Source organism: Callithrix jacchus, chromosome 14 (assembly GCF_049354715.1).
Source record: "Callithrix jacchus isolate 240 chromosome 14, calJac240_pri, whole genome shotgun sequence".
NCBI lineage: Eukaryota > Metazoa > Chordata > Mammalia > Primates > Cebidae > Callithrix > Callithrix jacchus.
In genome coordinates this window covers 29,567,280-29,589,546 of record NC_133515.1, presented here as the reverse complement: position 1 = coordinate 29,589,546, position 22,267 = coordinate 29,567,280, and the positions used below count along the sequence as shown (strand labels likewise).

General features: G+C 37.6%; 1 long non-coding RNA gene across 1 annotated transcript in view; it reads left to right on the top strand.

Annotated features, from left to right (window-relative positions):
• Positions 1 to 2,013: 2,013 nt before the first annotated feature.
• Positions 2,014 to 22,267, top strand: part of LOC144579377 (uncharacterized) — a 176,957-nt gene continuing 156,703 nt past the window's right edge. The window contains exon 1 of the long non-coding RNA XR_013526799.1: positions 2,014 to 2,129. This is a non-coding gene — a long non-coding RNA (uncharacterized LOC144579377). The remainder of the gene's footprint in view (positions 2,130 to 22,267) is intronic.

Here is a 22,267-nt window from a genome sequence, read left to right as displayed (position 1 = left end):
AGAGGGAAGAATCTCAAAACTTCTGTTTAAACCGTCTCAAATTCATTGTTGTTTGATGAGTTATGCATGTGCAGTGGAGACTTCAATGAGCCCAATATGTAGCAACAGTTAGAAGGATGCAAGTGTCAGGCAGAGGCTTTAACTGCTAGACCGTTTAGAATTCGAGTTTATAATTCATGTCCTACCAAGTCACAGCAATTTAACTAGCACCTTGGAATAAACATGAAAACCTAAATAGAACCAAGTTTTTCTAGTAAAATTTGTCACTGAGCTATAATGTTTGCAATATGAATAAGGGCACAACTCAAAGAGAAAGAGCATAAAACTAAGCCTCTACAGTTACCAAGTAATTAGTTGGTAATTTACATATTTGCTAGAACAAAAAATCGAAATGATCATAAGAAGATAAGAGAATCTAGAGTCCCTACTAAGTATGATCTTTAAGATCCTGTCTACAAGGTCCACTATAGAAAGAAACAGGAAAATCTGTCCCACAATTTAAGAAAAAAAGCAGTCAATAGAATAAACACAGACATGAACCATGTGTTGGAGTTACAAAATTAAGATTTTAGACCAGATTTTTATAAATATTTTCACAGACTACAAAAGATAATAAGGCTCAGCAAAAAATGTAAATAATTTTTAAAAATATAATATATGTGTATAAAATTTTAACAAGTTAGGTAGACTAAGCAGTAGTTTGGATATGGAAAATGTAAGGATCAGTAAACTTAAGGATAGAAGTGGAAATTATTTGAATTTTAAGGAGAGTGATAAAACAGAATTTTTAAATGAATGGTCCAGAATTCAGTCAAGCAAAATGGCAGAATAGGAAAGTCCAGGTTCCAGCTCTGCAATGGAAATATCAAATAAACAACAACATTATAGTCCAAAGTAGTTTTGTGAGAACTCTAAAAACAAGGTAAGAATTTTCTGCCACCAGGAGAAACCCCTAATAAAGAAAACACCACATTCAAAATGATAAAAAATGTGTGGCGTTTTGCTCACCCTTGCCCCACCCTCTTTATCCAGTGGGGCCTGGCATGGTCAGGAGAAAGTTGTCCATTTTCCAGTTTTCCCCTCAGGACCGGAAGGAAAAGCATGGAACTTGTTTGTAATGTTCTAGCTTATTTGTAGGCTTCTTGAGTAACTGGTTTCTATCTTGCCTAACTGGGAGCATTGATAACAAAGTGGCATGGTTTGGGTATGAAGTTGGAGGTCACTGAAAGCAGTAGTCGGGGCTGCAGTGTGTGCCAGCTGCAGGGGACTCCAGACCTGTGAGTGTCTGGGGAAAAGACATTGTAGACCGAGGAATGCAATAAAATGTCTAAGACCCTGATAAGAGACAGGGGTGAGACACTTAAGCAAATTAACACATTTTAACACATCATCTATATGAAAAGATTGGGAAGTCACACACACATGCACAATTTCCCGGGAAAGACTTGAAAAGACGTTGAGTTTTCATACTGGTTGTTTAGTGAAAGTTTTCTTTTGTGTAGATATAATCTACAAGGACTAGAAGAAGTAGCTGCTTTTTCAAATGTCTAGTTTTAAACAAAAGACTACAAAGCATACAAAGAAACAGTGAAATCCGACTTATCCAAATTAACAAAATAAATCTTTAGAAACTAACCCTAAAGAAACACGGGTTTCAGATCTACTTGACGATATCTTTAAATAGCTATCATAAATTTGCTTAGTGAGATAAAGGAAACCATGAATAGAAAATTAAAGAAAAATTAGAAAAATGAGATGTAAACAAAACAAGAATAACAACAAAGAGAAATTATTTTTACAAAGAACAAAAAAGAAATTCTAGAGCTGACAATACAATAATTAAATTTCAAGTTTAATACAGCAGATTCCAACAATAAGAATTAAAACACCCCGCCCCCCCACCGCCACACACACACACCAAACAGGAAGACAGGTTACTTGAAATTATAGTCTGAAAAGCAAAAAAGAAAAGAATAAAGAGTGAAGTAAAGTGATCATGACCCTGTTGCCTTTCAGGTTCCTGCTTGATTTGTGAAATAGCTCAAGAACAGATGGCATTCTCCAGATCATTCTGCATAGTGAGAGGATGAAGGCTCAGGAAACCATGAATATTTTGCTGCTACTCACTTGTAAGTTTCCCCTGAAACCTGCCTTACTTATGAACTATGCTATTGTGGTACTTGTCTCCACTCAGTGTGTATGCTGTGTTTCAATTCTGCATGTCAAATTTCAGTTTTCAAGCACTTAACTCTTCATGGATATTTTCAGACCTATTACCTAGGTTAGATTATATTTAATTTATGTAGTGACTTATACTAGATGACTAATCCAGCTCTTTTACCCTGACCTTCTGAATTTAGCAAGTCATCTCCCTCTTACTCTATATCACCAGAGAAATGAAAAACACGGTATCAAGGGATTTTGGTTTTTTTACTATTGTATGGTAGTTCTCATCATCTGAGTACTATTCTAATTACTGTCTTTGTTATCCAAACACACTGCTCCTTTTGAAATAATGTAAATGACAACATTCCAAGTTTTGTCAAGATTACCACAATAATGGTATCAGCGGGTGATGTCCCAAGAATTAGTTGTAAATATGCAAATCTAACTTTGCAGTGTCAAATGCTAAAATTAATTAAGTATTTGTGCAAAATATCCCTCCCAGGTTTGTGTTTTAAAAGAGAGAGGAGGAGTTATCTCCAAAATTTCTCGAAATTTTTGACAAAATTATTATCTTTATAAAATTTACTGTAATACGTATTTCACAGAATGCAAACCTTTTTAAATGAAGCTGAAAAGCCTCAGAGCAAGTTTCTGCCAGATGTGATTTGATAAGCTATAAACGCTTGAAATATCAGAGATGATAGTAAATATGACAACTGACCTTTAGTTATAGTACTAGAAATGTGATACTGTAAAGATATCTGTGTGCATTTTTTTCTACTGAAGCCATTAGGAGAGAACTTGTTTTGCATATTTCCTAGGAAAGAGCTCTAAGTTTATGCCATAAAACTGACAACAAAGCATATAGTTTCTATAATTCTCTATGTTTATCAGCATCATATGTTATCTATAGTGTGGTGAAACCAAAATACCTTAAAAATATAAAACATCACTATCTTTCAATTGACCTGTGTGTTTCCTTTAACAATAACACTAATAAATTTGAATGTAAATTTTACATAATATTCAGATGATCATGTGCCCAAGTCAGTGTGGCTTTGGATCCCATGATAAGCTCCCATCTTTTATGTGAAGTATAATGGTATGGCACATTTCCCTCCATGTTCAGACTTACTGCAAGACAAGCAATGTACTGCTCTCCCCTCAGACTAGCACAGAGACAGAGAATGTCCTCGAATGATCTTGATGTCTTCCCCATTAAAACAACAACTCTGATTTCTCTTGTCTACTTCATATCTTACTTCTTTGCTGGCTAATAACCTGAGCCAAAAATCTATATAAAATTGCAGACTCTACGTCTTCTCAGGTATTCATCAACTTCATGTTACCTCCTCCATCTCTTTTTGTTATTCTTAGGACTCTTTTTACTGATTGTCAGCAAAATTCCATTATCTATGACCAGTGCTATTACAGAGTCACTTGTTCATAACTTTCTCCTAAATAGTTCCCCTCTATTCCATGCTTAAAGCTTCTGCCAAAATCTGATCAAGTTAATCCTGTCAGAGGTACTCAATGGCCTTCCTTTGGGCATAGTACCACAAATCAGTGCTGTATCCCTAACACTTACAAATGTACCTAGCATGAAAATAACAGAAAAGCAAAACTATCTGGATTTAGACACTTTTGTATAGGACTATGTGACTGAAGCAGCAGAGGCACCCATTCATTCTTATTCGTTCGTCTGTACATTCAAACAATGCGAGTTGCTTGAGTTCCTGCATGGTGTCAGGTGCCTATGCCTGTTATAGTAGATAGTCAGGCAAACATGAGAAGGACAGAAGAAGCCTCTTCCACAACCAAGCATGTCAGGTGACCATCAGGTGATGGCCAGTCAGTTGTTTAACTGTCTTTCTAAAATAACTGGTTGTAGCCAGTGCCAGGGAGAGGCAGTCTCTCTATAGATAGAAAATACCTGAAACTGCTGATTAGCAGCTTCCTAAGATTTCAGGAGTGGGGTGAATAGGCTTAAAAGACAAAGGTACATTAAAAGGCAAAATGGCAGATTTAAACTGTTGTGTGACCTTCTAGCGCCATTCCACCAGTAAAGGGAAGAAAGCCCTCAATGAGCATGAGTACAACTCGAGTAAACACTGCTTATGCTCCCCTCCCAACCACTAGCTGTCCATTGTGCATGCAGACAGCCCACCATAAGAGAAGAATTAGGGGAGAAGGGATGCAAGACCCCAGAAATATGCCAACACATAAAACCCTAAATCAAAATAAAACCCTAAATCAAAATGTAAAACTGCACTTGTCCTTCAAGTCACCCACTTAGCCCTCTTCCAAGTGTACTTTTCTTCCTTTTGTCCCTGCTCTAAAGCTTTTTAATAATCTTTCACTCCTGCTCTAAAACTTGCCTTTGTTTCTCCTTCTGCCTTATACTCCTCAGGCACATTCTTTCTTCTGAAGAGGCAAGAATTGAGGTTGATGCAGGCACAGATGAATTCTCTGCTGGTAACATGCTCAGTGATTCGGTATAAAACTGTAGGCAGTTGAACAAGGGTGTTGTGTATTGGCAATCACAACATAGGGACAAAGTAAAATTATGTTTTAAGAAGATAGAGATTAGGTACTTTGGCAACTCAGTTGGAAGACAGGAAATTGGTTCCATAAAAGGAGGAATGCAAATCAGTTAAGGCCTAGAGGATGGCATGGTATTTAAGTAAAATCCTTGAAATGAAAAGGTCTTTAACAACGTTGAGGTGAGCCCTGAGAATAGGTTAAGTACCCTGACTCTACATCTGTGATTATGCCATTGTTTTACCCTTCTGTTTCTCCTTTTCTTTCTTGTCATTTAGAATTATCTTTATCTCTGCAAATAGCGTAAGGTTTAACTAAAACTGATAAAGAATTATATCAGCTTATGTGTAAGGAGTCTGTATAAAAGATGTGTCAAGGCTGGGTGCCATGGCTCATGTCTGAAATCCCAGCACTTTGGGAGGCCGAGGAGGGCAGATCACAAGGTCAGCAGTTCGAGACCAGCCTGACCAACATGGTAACATGGTGACACCCCATCTCTACTAAAAATACAAAAATTAGCTGTGCGTGGTGGTGTATGCCTGTAATCTCATCTACTCAAGAGGCTGAAGCAGAATAGCTTGAACCTAGGGGGGCGGAGGTTGCAGTGAGCTGAGATCGCGACACTGCATTCTAGCCTGGGCAACAGAGTGAGACTCTGTCTCAAAAAAAAAAAAAAAGGTGTGTTGAGAGTTGGGGAAATACCACACTGACCCTGATGCTTCCTATACCTGCTACTCTTGGTCTTTCACCAATTTCTTCCCTCATGGGAGAATGCTGAGCATAGAAATTCTAGCTTCACTTAAATATAACCATATATCATGAAAAAGAAATGGGGAATTCCCTTCATGTGTCTCTTTCCTGGGGAATAAAGATTTCCAGGAACCCCCTGAAGACTTTGTCAGTTCCCCTTGACCAGCACTGGGTCACATCCATTTTTCTTGCTGCAAGAGGGGAGGGTAGAAAGACAAAATTCTGCTGTTTTCAATATTCATCCTAGAAGACAGGCTCAGTCAGTTTCTTAGTCTACTGTAATGCTGCTATAAGGACATACCTGAGATTGGGTAATTTATAAAGGAAAGAGGTTTAATTGACTTATAGTTCTACAGGGTTGGGAAGGCCTTAGGAAACTTACAATCATAATCACGGTGGAAGTGGAAGCAAATACGTCTTTTTTCACAAGGTGGCAGGAGGGAGAAGAGTAAGAACTGAGTGAAGGAGGAATCCCTTATAAAACCATTAGATCTTGTGAGAACTTACTCACTATTATGAGCATATCATGGGGGAAACCACTCCCATGATTTAATTACCTACCACCCGGCCCTTCCACAACCAGTGGGGATTATAGAAACTACAATTCAAGATGAGATTTGGGTGGAGACACAGTCAAACCGTATCGGTCAGTGAGAAAAATAAGAGAAAGTGGATAGTTTTTATAATTAATTAATTAATTTGTATTGTACAAACTTAAGGTACACAAGTATGGTGTTTTGATATACATATTCATACTGAAATGATTACTACAAGTAAGCAATTTAAGATATCCATCACTTTCTGTAGTAACTTTTCTTTTCAGGATGAGGTTGAATTGTCAGTAGTCAACCAGCAGCCTCTTCCTCTCCTCCTCCACTCCTCAGCCTTCTCTTCATATTTAGACTTCATACCATCTTACTTCCTCTGAACTCCTTTAATAAATATTACCTGTACTAGTCATTTGATGTTTAAATAATGAGCTATATGACTAGCTGCTATTTTGTGAATATTTCTGCATTCATTTCTTGGGGCTGCTGAAACAAAATATCACAAACTGGATGTTAAATCACAGAAGATTATTGTCTCACAGTTCTGGAGGCTAGACGTCTGAGATCAAAGTATTGGCCTGACCGTGCTGCCTCTGAAGGTACTTGGGGAGAACCTGTTTCAGGCTTCTCACCTAGCTTCTTATAGTTTCTTAGTGTGTGGCAGAATAATTCCAACCTTCACATGGTATTTTACGTGTGTGTGCATCCCCGTGTTCAAATTTTGCCTTTATATGTTGGATCAGGGTCCATACTAATGACCTCAGACTATTTCCAAATAAGGTCACAGTCCCGGATGCTGGGGGTTAAGACTTCAGTATCTCCTGTGAGAACACATTTCAACCCCTGGTAATGTCTAACTGTTCTGCTGAGAAAGTAAACAATTTCAGGGCAAGACCTTTTTCTTCATATGCATGTTTCACAAAGAGCATGAAGCAGAGTGCCTTTAGCATAATAATTGCTTAATAAAGATTCTGATTGATCCTGATTCAGATCTTCCTCTTCTATGTCAATGCCACTCAAAATGAGGTCTACTGAACAGTAGTGTTGCAGCACATCTTAATAAAAAGATCTCTTTTCTGAGGGGGGGAAAAACCTGTGCCAGGGTCAGAGAAAATCTGTGTATTGGATTGTAGTGCCATGAGTTAAAAAATGTTGCATAAGGGGGCCAGGCGCAGTGGCTCAAGCCTGTAATCCCAGCACTTTGGGAGGCCGAGGCGGGTGGATCACGAGGTCAAGATATCGAGACCATCCTGGTCAACATGGTGAAACCCCGTCTCTACTAAAGATACCAAAAATTAGCTGGGCATGGTGGCGCGTGCGTGTAATCCCAGCTACTCAGGAGGCTTAGGCAGGAGAATTGACTGAACCCAAGAGGTGGAGGTTGCAGTGAGCCAAGATCGCACCATTGCACTCCAGCCTGAGTAACAAGAGCAAAAAACTCCGTCTCAAAAAAAAAAAAAAAAAAAGTTGCATAGGTTATTTCACCCCTGGGAAATTGCAAAGACTTTAATATGTCATATAATGTGAATCTGCCAAAGGGGAATAAGTTATATGGTATTTGCCAGACATATGGACCATATTTTTTCCTACATGGAACACTTGTTAATGTCTTTTGAAATACATCATGTTACAAACACTATTTGGGAAATCTGCTCTCAGTTCATTGGCACTGTCTCAGAGATCACAACTAAAGAAACAAATAGAGTTAACTTCCTCAGATCCCAGGTTGCATATTAGATCATCTGTTAATCTCATTTTTAGTAGCTATATATTTTGTTTCATGACAGCCTAAACCTTTTCATGGCCCACAAAGAATTGCATATTTTGTGGTCATAGAATTTAAATGGTCCTAAGTAAGTATAAAGTTTTGTGGAAAAGTAAACTTAACTGGTTTTATTTTTTAAATTTTGTTTTAAAGACCAGAAATGTCTAGAGCTATTATTAAAGCTTTGATTATTCATAGCACTTCCTTTTATAATATCCAGTAGTTGGGCATATGACTTGTTTTATTGATAGTATTTGAATTTGGTAACATTTAACTATAATGATATACGAACATGCCAAAAGGGAGCCAGCAGTGGGGATCTGGGATGGGATTGTCTGGAACAAGACAGAAATAGAGACATATGGCAAACCAAAGGTCTGCATCACAGAAGCTAATTGTGATGCTATTCATATCAGATTACAATAACACTTGCGCAAGCAGGTGCACCAGGCAGAAACTCCACTCTCCAGCATTGAAAACCCCTATCTTGTTTAAAAAAAAAAAAAAACAGCTCAAAATGGTACTTAGAATCAAGAAGGCTTCTGCCTGATTTATTTGGGAATACACAATTTTCTTTCTGTGGTCCTAAAGGAGTGGCTCTGTACTCAAAGTCAAGCCCAAAAAGCCTGAATGCATATAGTATACAGAGTAAGAAAAAAATCTTACTTTCATTTATGACTCTTATTTCAGGCAGTTTGCCAAACTGAACTGATTGAAAAAAGGCAATCGCAGTTTGAGAATCCTGAAATCAGTAGACCCTCAGGCTACCTCAAGTCAGTAGACCCTCAACTTAGTGAAGTTTGAACTTTAGAGAGACTGTGTTGAGCACCGTTTATGCTAACTGCAGGCTTTGTGCTTTTCGGAACATGTTACTTAACCTCTTAGTCCTCACTTTCCTTGTCAGCAAAATAGAGCCTAGGATAGCTATTAAATTGAGCCTTATGAAATTGCTGTTTTTGAAAATAAAAAAAAGTTCAAATATTGCAATTTCATGTGCTTCAACCTATTATGCAGAGAGTAGTTATGATATTTTATCTGAAAAATGGGCTGAAAGTAGCTGGCTTACTGAGTCAGGCTAATAATAACAGGGAACTCTTGATATTATCTATATGATTTCTACCCAATCATAATTTTATTTTGTGTAGAACACTGGCAGCTACATGTATTGGTCACTTCATGGATACCCTAAGTTAAATAAGACATTCAAAAATTAAAATTTTAAATTTCAACTAAGAGATCAATAAACATTTCAATTCATTATAAATTGGAAAAAATTGAAATGTTTATTGACCTCTTACATTTATAATTGTAAAAATGAAAGACTTAAACATGTTTATGTTCATGCATCTTAGATTCGAAACATATTCTTTTTTTTTTAATTTTTTCTCTAGAAGGCATCACAGCTCATGATTTCAAATGTATTAACTTAAACCAGAAGGTTTTCTTAAAGGCTTAGACTTCCTTCCTGAATAAAAAGATTTAACAACTTAAGTGCCTTTTAAACTAAGAAAAATAATTTATGACATTGCCTGAAACAAATCTGCCTAGCAGCTGACTGCCAATCATATTGTAGCAGGAGTAGCCGCAGGAAATGGATCTCTTGAATACTGAATACAGGAGGAAGAAGGGTTTATTGTTATTATTACTGCCCGGAGCCTTGGCGGTAATCTGTCCAAAACCCAGCTCATCTAACAAAGGGAGATTCTGCCTTTATAGGCTTATACTTTCGATATTGCAGATGAAAGAATCTTAGGTTCATAGCTTTAGAAATCACATATGAAAAGGGTTTCAGTTTACAGCTTCAGGAATTACATATGAAAAGGTTTAGGTTCATAGTTTTAGGACTCACATGTGAAAAGGTTTCTGTTTACAGTTTCAGGAATCACATATGAAAGGGTTCCAGTTTACAGTTTTAGCACTCATATGTGAAAGGTTTCTGATTTGGTCTTAAGTAAAAATAGGCCTTCTGGAGAGTTTCCCCAAGGCCCAGCCTGCCACCTACAGAAAGGTAAAACCGGAGGTGCCAGTCAGTCAGCCTTTTATTCTATTGAAATGCAGTGTGATAGTCAAAGAGGAAGTTGATCTGAGATGCCTCTTCCTTTCCTCTTCAATATAACAGGAAAATAGAACCCTATTTGGAGGGGTAGCTAGATTTGGTAGTACTAATAAGGGCCAAATATCTATTTTGAAACAGTAAGATTGGAATTGGCAGGACCTTCTCTGGACACCTGGGTTGAAATTGGGAAACATGGTTAGAAATGATGTTGACCTTAACATGGCTTCTATATTCCAATCAGAGTCAGCTACACATGTCCAGGTGTGGCTTCAAACTGATGACTCTTAACCAACAGTGGTAGGAGGTATGTTAAATTATATTGCTTTCTAAATCTGATTCCCAAAATGTACATGTTTAAAAAAATCCAAAACAGTGGCACTGGCTTTTTTTAATTTCAAGTTTTGAAGTCATTAAGCATGATGAAAAAATCAAGAGTTGGCTGTGGCATTTGGTGGCTAGAAATTCATCTGTTAGGACAATGGAAATCAGGGCTAGATTTCATCTGCAACATTGCTTAGGAAGTATTATGGCCTGGGCTTGACTACTGAAGACCATTGCCATTGGAGTTCTGCATCCATAGTTTATCCTGAGAGCACCTGCTCCCTCCTAGTAAAGGCTACTTGGTAATAATTTTCTTTTAGTATCTTTGACTGTCAACTTTAATCTTAAATTTGCGGAAGCTCATTGGTCCTAAAATGTACATAAGATGCTACAATGATGTTTTTATTTTTGTTTAATTTAGATGCAAATGGATTGTTAAAATAAGAGTATGAATGGTTGTTTAGTGACTGAATTTGAGGGAAGTGAAGGGTGGACTGTTCTTGAACAGTGAGGGTTAGGAATTTTCTGCTGTAGGTAAGAGTTAAAACAAAATCCAGTCAATCCCATCTAAGCAAAGTCCTTTAGTTTTCTTCCCAACGTAATCTGAAATAATAGATTTTATAGTAATGAATAGAAATGCATTCACTTTTATTTTCTTGCACTGGCTGGAACCAACTGTGGGATTTCTATTGTCCATCCTGAGTGGTTTCTGTTGACTCACCATTCCCTAAGGTCTGTCAAACCTAGGAAAGCATGATCACTTCCCTCCCTGCTATGGGCTTGCTCTCTCTACATGGTAGTAAAAAACTTGTTTTTGCACTAAAGACAATGCTATTCTCTGTTCTTGGACCAGGAGGTGGCAATGCAACAAAGCTTAATTTAGATTTCCTTATGTGTGGTAAATCTGCATTCTACGAATAAGCTCTCACTAGGTCTGAACAGAGAATCTACTCTTCCTTGTCTCTTCAAAGTGAGGAAATTAGCAATTAACTAGAAAAACCCAAACAATAGCTGTTCTTATGGTGAATGTGTCTATCTTTGGTCTTCTTAAATAGAAACATACAGGCTGTTTTGTTAGTGAACCTAGACAGAAATTTCAAAATTAGGAACTATAGTTGTAATAATTTATCAACTTCTGATTTATAATTTTCATTTGTGACATTTAAAAATTTAATAATTTGTAAAAAGACTGCTAATGGTCTAGCATCCTTGGAAACCCTGCTACTCATGGCTGGCTAATTTACCTTCTCCCTATATGAGTCTCACTCCTTTCATTCTCCAATCCCCCACTTAGATCTTCTCTATTTCATACTCTCATGTTAATGGAAAGTGTCTGGATAACTTTCCTTAGCTACTACTTGTAATTTCAACTGAGGCTTTCTGAGGTAACAGATTTTGTTGTTACTTCTAATAATAAAAAAGTCAGACCTGGGTAGATTTTAGCGGGATGTGACCCTAAAGTCTTCTTGGCAATCACACAAGATCAGAGACTATTTTGTGTATCTGGGCCCAGAATATCACTTGTAGAACTCTTCTCTTCTGCCACCATATTTCATTGAAACTATAGAGAAAAGAAAAACCTATCTGAAACACCAACTAGAAGATGCATTCTGATTTTTTTTAAATGTCTGTATTAGAAGAATAGTCACTATGTGAATTAGAACAGTAGTTAAATTATGATTTTTTTTTTCTAAACTGTGGAAGAAATGATGTATGCATGAACAGAATTCACTTCTGCAAATATCAGGGTTATGTTATGCTTGGTTAGATTGCTAAGATTATCCCTGGCCATAAGAATGAAGTCAACTATAAAATTTACTTCACAGTTATCGGCAGTTAAATTCTCAGCTTTTATATTGTCAATATATGAGTAGAAAGAAAGAAAAAACATTTATAACTAGATGCTCAGAGATTGGAAAGTATAAGAAACTCCATTTTGAAAACACAGGTTTCAGAATAAACTCTCTTTTCTGACTCTTGAGACAGGTTCACATATCCTTTAGCCATTGTCAAAGAAAAATTTACTGGATTGAGTTAAATAGAAAACTTTATTCAAGACTATTTCAATAAGGGAGAGAGAATGAAATCAATTTCACTGAAACAAAAGACTAAAAGAGTTTTAAATGTTGGGGTGAGCTAGTAAAAATGTATTGGAGGAAGCTGGGGAGAGGTTGGTCAATGTGATTTGGCCATCTTTACTTGTTAATTGTTGCTTATGAAATTCAAAAGTTAGGCTCCTGCCCTCCCATAAAAACTGAAAGGTGAAAACTCCCTATTCCTTGATGATTTCATTTCAAAGGGATGGCTCCCAGGCCTTTAAGACACCCCTGGGTCTTAAAACTGGCCAATAGGCTTTTTAAAAAATTTACATCCTTAAAGGGCAGAGAGAAAATTTGCAATTATCCAGTATTAATGTAAATGCTCCAAGAAAAGTGAGATAAGGGAACTATAGTCAGGAAAAAATTTGTGTAAAGTTTCTTTAAAACTGAGAGGGACATTAAGGCCATCTGTTTTTGAGACAATTTCACTCTTGTTGCCCAGGCTAGAGTGCAATGGTAGGATCTCGGCTCACTGCAACCTCTGCCTTCTGGGTTTAGGCAATTCTCCTGCCTCAGCCTCCTGAGTAGCTGGGATTACAGGTGTGTGCCACCACACATGGCTAATTTTGTATTTTTAGTAGAGATGGGGTTTCACCATGTTGGTCAGGCTGGTTTCAAACTCCTGACCTCAGATGATCCACCCACCTCGGCCTCTCAAAGTGCTGGGATTACAGGGGTGAGCCACCATGCCCTGCCTATTAAGGCCATATGAATCACCATCTCACCAGTGAAAATCATGCAGCCAGGGCAATTACCATTGTTGACTAAAAGAGTTCAACTCTATAAATATTTGAAGAGGTTTATTCTGAGTCAAATATGAGTGACCATGGCCAGTGACACATCCCTCAGGAGGTCCTGAGAACATGTGCTCAAGGTGATTGGAGTACAGCTTGGTTTTGTGTATTTTAGGAAGGTATCAGACATCAAACATAGACATTTAAGAAATATATTGGTTTGGTTTAGAAAGGTGGGACAACTCAAAGAGGAGGCTTCCAGGCTATAGGTAAATTTAAACATTTTCTGGTTGACAGTTGAGGTTATTTGAAGACCTGGTATGGGTAGAAAGGAATGTTCAGGTTGAAGATAAAGGATTGTGAAGGCCAAGTTTTATTGTGCAGAGGAAGCTCTTAGATAGCAGACTTTAGAGAGAGCTGCTGTAAATTGTTTTATATTGGACTTAAGGGCTCCTAGTTGATTATCTCCTGGATCTGGGAAGGAAGGAAGGAAAACAAAGGGTGAAGGGGATTCTCTATAGAATGTGGATTTTTCCCACAAGAGACTTTGCAAGGGAATTTTAAGGTATGGCAAGGAAATATATTTTGGAGTAAAACATTTTGATTTTCTTCCTCATTATGTCAGCGTTAGATTGGAAAGTAAGTCACGATATACAGGCTTACATAAAACTCATATGATGAAAATTTGTGGTTTGTAGGGCATGACTCCCCAGACCCCTTAGAAAGGAATTTGGGTGAGATGAAAAATCACAGCTTAGTCCTCACCGTCATGACAAACTACCTAAATAGATGCAATGCCTATACGACCAAACTGTTAAGGGCCAATATTCCCGTTCACTTCATAAATGCAAGAGCAAATGTTTAGACTCCTTACCTCAAACACTTTAGTGTCCTAAAAGGAAATCTTTTAAGTTATAATTATTAATGCTATATCAAGAGAGAAGTATTTCTTTCATGAAAATTTATTTTTGAATTTCCATTAAGAGTCTATGGTGGTCAATTATTTCATGTTTATCTGATTTGTAATATTCAAAAAGTTTTGAAAACATTTCCATAAAGACAGGGTTTCAGGAATACAGTTCATTGTCTAGGGGAACACAAATGAGATAAAAGTGGAAGCCAAATATCATCTTCATAAATCATCTCTCATTTGGCCAGCAACGTTTGGAATTTGAGGAACAGAAAAGATGATATGATGTAAAACAGTGAAAACTGCTTCATATACTGGCAACTCAGGAATCTGCCAAGCCAGCTTTACAGAGATCCTCCAGCCAGCATTAACCTGAAAGTCTTTGTGCACATGGCTGGTTTAATTCATCTATAATTACATTTACATATAAAATTGCCCTATATGTTTGATTTCAGGGATACCAGGCTAGTGTTCTCTGTCAATATAATATCTCTCTACAAAATTCCAGAGGAAATGCCACCATTAGTAAGTGCTTTGTTTTTGATCACTTTGGAGTAATTAACTGTCTTTCCTTAGTGCACTTTTTTGGAAGGGTTGTGCTAGAGCATGTTTGCTCCTTTAATTTCTGGAGACAGCAGTGAGTACACCCTTTGTCCATTTTTTTTCCCCTTCAGTGCAGTCGACAAGGTCAACTCCTTCTGCTTTCTTAATCTCTTTCACAAAGTAACAGAAAAAATGAAATATTTTACAAATCAATGCAGAGATTACATTTTATTGCACTTGTCCTTGCTATCTGCAGTGATATTCTTAACTCTCTCCATACCTCTCCAGTCCAATGCACATATCACCAGTGTTGAGAAATGCACACTTTGAATGAAGAGACCTTCCAAACAGGCTTTGTGTGAGCAACATGGCTGTTTATCCATCTGGGTGCAGGTGGGCTAAGGCTGAAAAGGGCATTAGCGAAGGGCAGTGGGATAGGAGTTGTTTTTATAGATTTGGGTAGTTTTTTGGGGGGCAGGGTGTTGCAGAGTAAGTTCAGTTACAGTGGTGGGGTTGAGTGAGAGGTATTTACATTACCATAAGAACAGTTAAGATGGCAGTGTTGGGTGAGGGGCTTGTCCAGGGAAGCTCTGCTGGGTGATCAGGGACAATGGCAAATGCAGGCAGGGGGTGGGAGACATCAGCTGGGGCAGGCAGGACTTCAGACTTTCAGGCTTCAGGCTTGCATACGAAGACCTGAAAACCAGTCATTTCAAATTTCTCAAATAGGGATTTGCACATTGTTATAACAAATATTTTTCAGGCTGGGTGGGGTGTGAAGAAAAATACATTCAAAGCTTTCCATTTGCATATAAAATAAAAATTATTTAGGATTAAAAAATGAAAAGACAACTCTTATACTTCATTCATGTTGACCAATAAACAAATAATTTAATGCTAATATCTTGATCCAAGTTTCTAGTTTTTCAAAATAGAAATGAAAATGTATCTACCTTACAAATATATTATAAATATATAATCTGTGTGTATATTAGCATAGGATGCACATACATTTCTGTGTCTACATATAGGCCAATGTTTGGCCTAGTGCTTCAGTCATACTAAGAATTTAATGTATTTAGATACTATAATTGTTTTACTTGTTATTACAATATGTTGGCTCAAACAAGGTTTCATTGAAATTTCAATGTGACTCAGAATGTTATCATACCAGAATAATTAATGAATGCTTCAAGACGGAATTTTGAAAACAAATGAGTTCAGAAATATCAGAGATGGTATGCCAGACAGATGGAGTTAGAATATATATATATGGTAAATGTGCAACATGGCGAAGCTTCTGATTTGAGAAATCATGCATTCATTGAAAGGCAGAATGGAGAAATATGCATATGAGATTTTTGCCATGGAAAATGTGTGAAAGTGCTTTGAATTCTGGATATGCTACAGTTATGTTGTGCTAAACAGTGAAATGCTAAAAATCCTTTCTCCTCCCCACCCCTCACCCCAGAAGGAGTTTTGCTCTTGTTGCCCAGGGTGGAGAGTGCAATGGCAGAATCTCAGCTCACTACAACCTCCTCCTCTTGGGTTCAAGCGATTCTCCTGTCTGTCTCCTGAGTAGCTGGGATTACAAGGATGTGCCACTATGCCCGGCTAAATTTGTATTTTTAGTAGAGAGGGGATTTCTCCATATTGACCAGGCTGGTCTTGAATTCCTGACCTCAGGTCATCTGCCCACCTTGGCCTCTCAAAGTGCTAAGATTACAGGCGTGAGCCACCACACGCAGCAGTCCTGTCTCTTAAAATAAGAAACATAATACAACTGTGTGTTGGAATATGTTAGTTACTACTTCTCTGTGGTTGGAATAGTGTTTTTGAAGCAAACGAATACAGTGAGTAAAATGTGCATGGGCTATCATGTCTTTAAATAAAGTTTCTCAAAAAATAATGGATTGCCAAGTTTCAACTGGTTTGAAATATATGCTGAAGCCCAGTGCCAAAGTTAGAGACATCTTACTGTCTCATCTTGAATCAATATCATGACATCTACCTGTGAGGAATCTACCTGTGGGGAATCTAGGTCATAAGGTAGAGTCTAAGTATACTTAACAGCCAGCTACACAGAGATTATTGTCTGCTTTATAGATTCATGCTTTAGCAAGGCAAGCCTAGCAAACTCAATATGGTAGACCTGTCCTCTTGGAAACATGGCTCAAAGAATATAAAGGTCTTATTGTTTTTCCTCAACTGCTGTTCCCCAATTACTCTTATGAAAGACAGTAAGAAGATTATTGAAAATTATAGAAAAATCTTGATATTTTAGACAATGGAAGCTGCCACTTCTAGGGAAGTTCTAGTATGGTGAGTTTAGGTTTCTTCTTTCATGCATAGTGAAGCATTTACATTAAACATCACTGTTTAAATTCCAGCCTTTGTATACATGATATAGAAACAAATATAGAAATATAATTATTTTACATAAAATGATTTCATAAAGCAATTGGAAGTGACTGCATACAATAGAGTTATATAAAACAATGTGACTCTATGCCAGAAATCATAAGTTAGAAACAAAATTTAATGAAATCCAATTCTCAACAGCAGTAAGAAATGTAAAGACATAAAACTATATAAAATATCTTCTCAGTGAAACAGGCAGACATTTTTGTTGAGAGAAAACATGCATATTTGAATAAAAAGAGAACCATATTGGAGCTTTATGTGTGAATGGGTTGATGAAAGAAGTTAAACATGGATTTTCTTCAGTTGCATTCATGTGTGATTAATAAAATTGTAATGACAGTTAAAATTAATTTTATTTTAGGATAAGACAAAAAGAATAAATGGTTTATCTGGAATAATTAAAAGAGTATACAGAGGGAGACGATTCAAGATGGCCGACCACTAACAGCTCAGGATTGTAGCTCCCAGTGAAAGCTCAGAGAACGAGACGACGCCACATCTTTAGACGAATTTTCGTCACTCACCGATTAGCCGATTCCCAGTGGAGGAGCCCCACGGGTCGCCAGCGTGACTCTTGTGGCCACCGCAGCGGTTTTGCCGGCGTCTCGGCGCAGCAGCTCTTCATGCAGAGCCAACGGGACTGCTTCCCCTACTGACCAGAGTTTGGAGCTCGGGGAAGTCAGAGCCGCTTGTTGCGGACTCGAGAGGGAAGCCAGACCAGAGATTCCCGGGCAGAAGAGCACCATCAGTCTTACTGCTGCTATTTAGGCTGCCACAGTGGGTGGCTCGGATCCCAGCACTGGGAATCAGTAAGTCGGACGTCGACTCAGAAAACTAATTAGAAAGGCGGTTCATCTATAATGAAGGGAAAAAAACAGCCTAAGAAGGCCGAGTATACTCAAAATCAGAACCCATCAGCAACGGAACAAGCCCTGATGGAAAAGGACTCATCAGCAACCGAACAAGCCCTGATGGAAAAGGACTCATCAGCAACCGAACAAGCCCTGATGGAAAAGGACTGTGTTCCATTATCTGAAGTAGGCTTTAAAAGGTGGATGATAAGAAACTTCTGGGAGTTAAAGGAACTTGTTCTAACCCAATGTAAAGAAACTAAGAACTTGGAAAAAAGGTTCGATGAAATGTTGAAAAGAATAGACAATATAGAGAGGAATACAAATGAACTTATGGAGTTGAAAAATACAACACGAGAACTCAGTGAAATATGTACAAGCTTAAACAGCCGAATGGATCAAGCAGAAGAAAGGGTATTAGAGGTCGAAGACCAACTTAATGAAACAAAACAACAAGACAAGAATAGAGAAAAAAGGATAAAAAGGAATGAGCAAAGTCTCCAAGAAATATGGGACTACGTGAAAAGACCTAATATACGCTTGATTGGTGTACCTGAATGTGACGGAGAGAATGAAGTCAAGCTGGAAAATACTCTCCAGGACATTATCCAGGAAAATTTTCCTAATTTAGCAAAGCAGAACACTATTCAACCCCAGGCAATACAGAGAACACCACAAAGATATTCCTCAAGAAGACCAACCCCAAGGCACATAATCGTTAGATTCACCAAGATCGAAACGAAGGAGAAAATATTAAGGGCAGCCAGAGAGAAAGATCAAGTTACCCATAAAGGTAACCCTATTAGGCTTACAGCAGATCTCTCAACGGAAACCCTACAAGCTAGAAGAGAGTGGGGGCCAATATTCAATATACTTAAAGAACAAAACTTTCAGCCCAGAATTTCATATCCTGCCAATTTAAGCTTTACATTTGAAGGAAAAATAAAATCTTTTAGGAACAAGCAAGTACTCAGAGATTTTATTACCACCAGGCCTGCTTTACAAGAACTTCTAAAAGAAGCATTATACACAGAAAGGAACAACCAGTATGATCCTTTCTAAAAATACACCAAAAAGTAAAGAGCATTAACATAAAGAAGAATTTTTATCAACAAAAGGACAAAATAGCCAGTTAATATCAAATGGCAGCAACCCTAAAGTTAAATCAACCAAATCTCCCAATCAAAAGATACAGACAAAATCCAACGGTATATCCAAAGATATACATAGACTCAAAATAAAGGGTTGGAAAAAAAAAAAAAAAACGTACCAACCTAATGGAGAGCAAAAATAAATAAATAAAAAGCAGGAGTTGCAATTTTCACATTTGACAAAATAGATTTCAAAGCTATAAGGATACAAGGGTAAAAGGATTAATGTAACAATAAGAGATCTTAACACCCAGATACCTAAGACACATAGTGAGATTTAGATTCAACGAGACAACAAATTGATAACGATATCCAGGATTTGAACTCAGAGCCAGAACAAATAAACACAATAGAGGTCTCCATTTTAAACACATAAAATATGCATTAACCACTTTAAACACTCAAAATATTGATCGGCCATTATTGAAACCCATTTTAGGAATGAAGTAATATTCCTTTTTCCCTCTTTTTCTTTTTTTTCCCTTCTTTTTCTCTTTTTCCCTTAAAAAAAAAAAAAAAAAAAAAAGTTGTGCATTTAGACAGATACATGTCAAAAAAAAAAAAAAAGAGTATACAGAGTACTGTAGCACTGAGTACCCCATAGGAAACAATTGCCAAGCTTGAAGGTCAAAATGAATAGAATAATTAAGGGATTATTTAAGTGGTGCAGGCATAGTTAAGGGTAGTGGAGTTCAAGAAACTAGAAATAACAGAAAGGCTCTTATCACCCACTCCTGGGCCTAAAATGACAGCAGAAGAAGGGACTGAATCAGTAAAGTAAATTTCCATGGTAAAGGAATGGCCATCTGATATTATCTGTCCTGTGGAGTGCAACTACTGTGAGAATGGGAAAGAGGGCTAGGAATGATATCTTCTTGACATCTTTGTCTCTCCGCACTTCTGACTCCTGCTACTGCCACCTATTGTCCAAACCCAGCCAGTAGCCACAGGGCATGAGTGAATAAGTCAAAATCGTGAATGGCTAAGCACTACGACTTAAATGTACCCACTCCAAAATTCAGGTTATGCCAATGTGACACTATTAAGAGGTGAACATTTAAGAGGTAATTAGGGTTGGCAGAGTGGCTCATGCCTTTAATCTCAGCACTTTGGGAGGCCGAGGTAGATAGATCATTTGAGGTCAGGAGTTCGAAACCAGCCTGGCCAACATAGTGAAACCCTGTCCCCAATAAAAATACAAAAATTAGCCAGGCATGATGATTTGTGCCTATAGTCCCAGTTACTTGGGAGGCAGAGGCAGGAGAATCACTTGCACCTGGGAGGCAGAGTTTGCAGTGAACTGAGATCATGCCATTGCACTCCTGCTTGGGCAACAGAGTAAGATAACTCTGTCTCAAAAAAAAAGTAATTAGGCCATGCTAGTTCCAACATTAGGAGTATAAGCATTTTGGGGGAAAGTGAGGGACAATAGGACTTTAAAAAGATTGTTTTGTTGATAAACAATACCGTTTATCACATCTCTTTATGAGTTAATATAATAAAAGCATCATACATGAATTGTGAGTTCATCTAAAAAGTTGCTTATATAATTATATGATGAATTGTGAGTTCATCTAAAAAGTTGCTTATATAAATATGATGAGTTGAAGGCAGAAGGGAACTAGAGCAGTATCTGTACTTTCCTGATGAAGAAAAATGAGCCTCAGAAAGATGAAATGATGTGTACAAGGTCATAGGACTAATCAATTAGGGATTTATGCAGCTTCTTTTCAGCCCTGGCCATTTCATGAACAGGCTTCGTGAGTGCACTGTTAAGAAGGAAGGAACTCATTTTCTGTGAACCTGTCACTACTTATTGAAGGTTAGGGTCAATGCTAATTCCATTTTTAGGTATAAGGTATATTGCCTTTTAGGGACCTGGAAAGGAATAACTGTCAATTCATTTTCTCCCAAATCTCTGTTTCATACCTGTTCTTACAGATAAGAGAATGAGGATGAGAGAAAGAGCACTTGGTGTTTGGCTGGAATAAAAAAATGCAGTGCCAGATTCAAGTTTTCAAAAGTCACATGTTGGTTTTCTTCAAAAAATTTCTTAGATTAACTATGGATAAACAATGTTGTGCTAAGATATTTCTTAAACAAAGAATTATAAATAAGGTCAAAATAAATTGTCCTATTTAGGTGTCAAGGCAGCCACAATTTTCAAAAAGTTCTTTTTTGTTTGTTTGCTTTTTGTTTCTGAGACAGAGTCTTGCTCTGTCATCCCGTCTGGAAAGCAGTGGCATCCTCACCTCATAGCTCCCTGCAGCCTAAACTCCCCAGGCTCTATCTTCCAGGTTCAAGAGATCCTCCCACCTCAGTTTACAGAGTAGCTGGGACTACAGGCATGTGCCACTACACCCATGTATTGGTCTAATCTTATGGTGCCAATAAAGACATACCTGAGACTGGATAATTTATAAAGAAAAGAGGTGTAATTGATTCACATTTTGACATGACTGGGGAGGCCTCAGGAAACTTACAATCATGGCAGAAGGAGAAGCAAACACATCCTTCATATGATGGCAATGAGAAAAAGAATGAAAGCTGAGTGAATGGGGAAGCCCCTTATAGAACCATCCGATCTTATGAGAACTTACTATTACAATAATAGGGTGGGGAAAATTGTCCCCATGATTCAATTACCTCCCACTGGGTCCCTCTCACAAAACATGGGGATTATGGGAACTACAATTCAAAATGAAATTTGGGTAGGGATACAGTCAAATAATATCAACCTAGGTACTTTTTATTTGTTTGTTTTTAGTAAGGTTGCAGTCTCTCTATGTTGCCCAGGCTGGTCTCAAACTCCTGAGCTCAAGTGATCCTCCCACCTCAGCCTCCTAAGTGTTGGGATTACAGGCGTGAGCCACTGTGCTACGGTAATAAAGTTCTTAATCACTTGGTTGCAGAGGTTGCCCAGAAACCCATTGTTTGGCTTATGCTGCAAAACCACTGAGAATTAGTTGACCATCCTGTTTGAAAGAGCAGAACAGATTACATCCCTGAAAAGGAAATAACAATATAGTAACTTTCCCTTCATCATCTGAGAGAGAAAAACATGACATTAATTCTCTATTGCCTTCATGTTTTAGAAAGATGAGAAGACAGTTTTTTATAGATTAGCCTCTTGGGAGTCACTACCCTTTGAAAATAGGCAACTGTGATGTGTTATTTGTCAGTTGGATATTATTGTTAAGTTTGAGAAGCTCATAATGCAGAGTTGTAGGTTGTGCTCTAATTTGTTGGCATTTTCTCATCTGACAAAACAAATGTTGCTAAGAGTAACCAATAGCCACTCTAATATTTGTGCTGTGTGTGTGTGAGTAAATGTGGAGCTTATGAGTATATTTAAAACTTACAATGATTTTGTGAGTCTGTGACATTTATTCTTAACTGCCCATCATA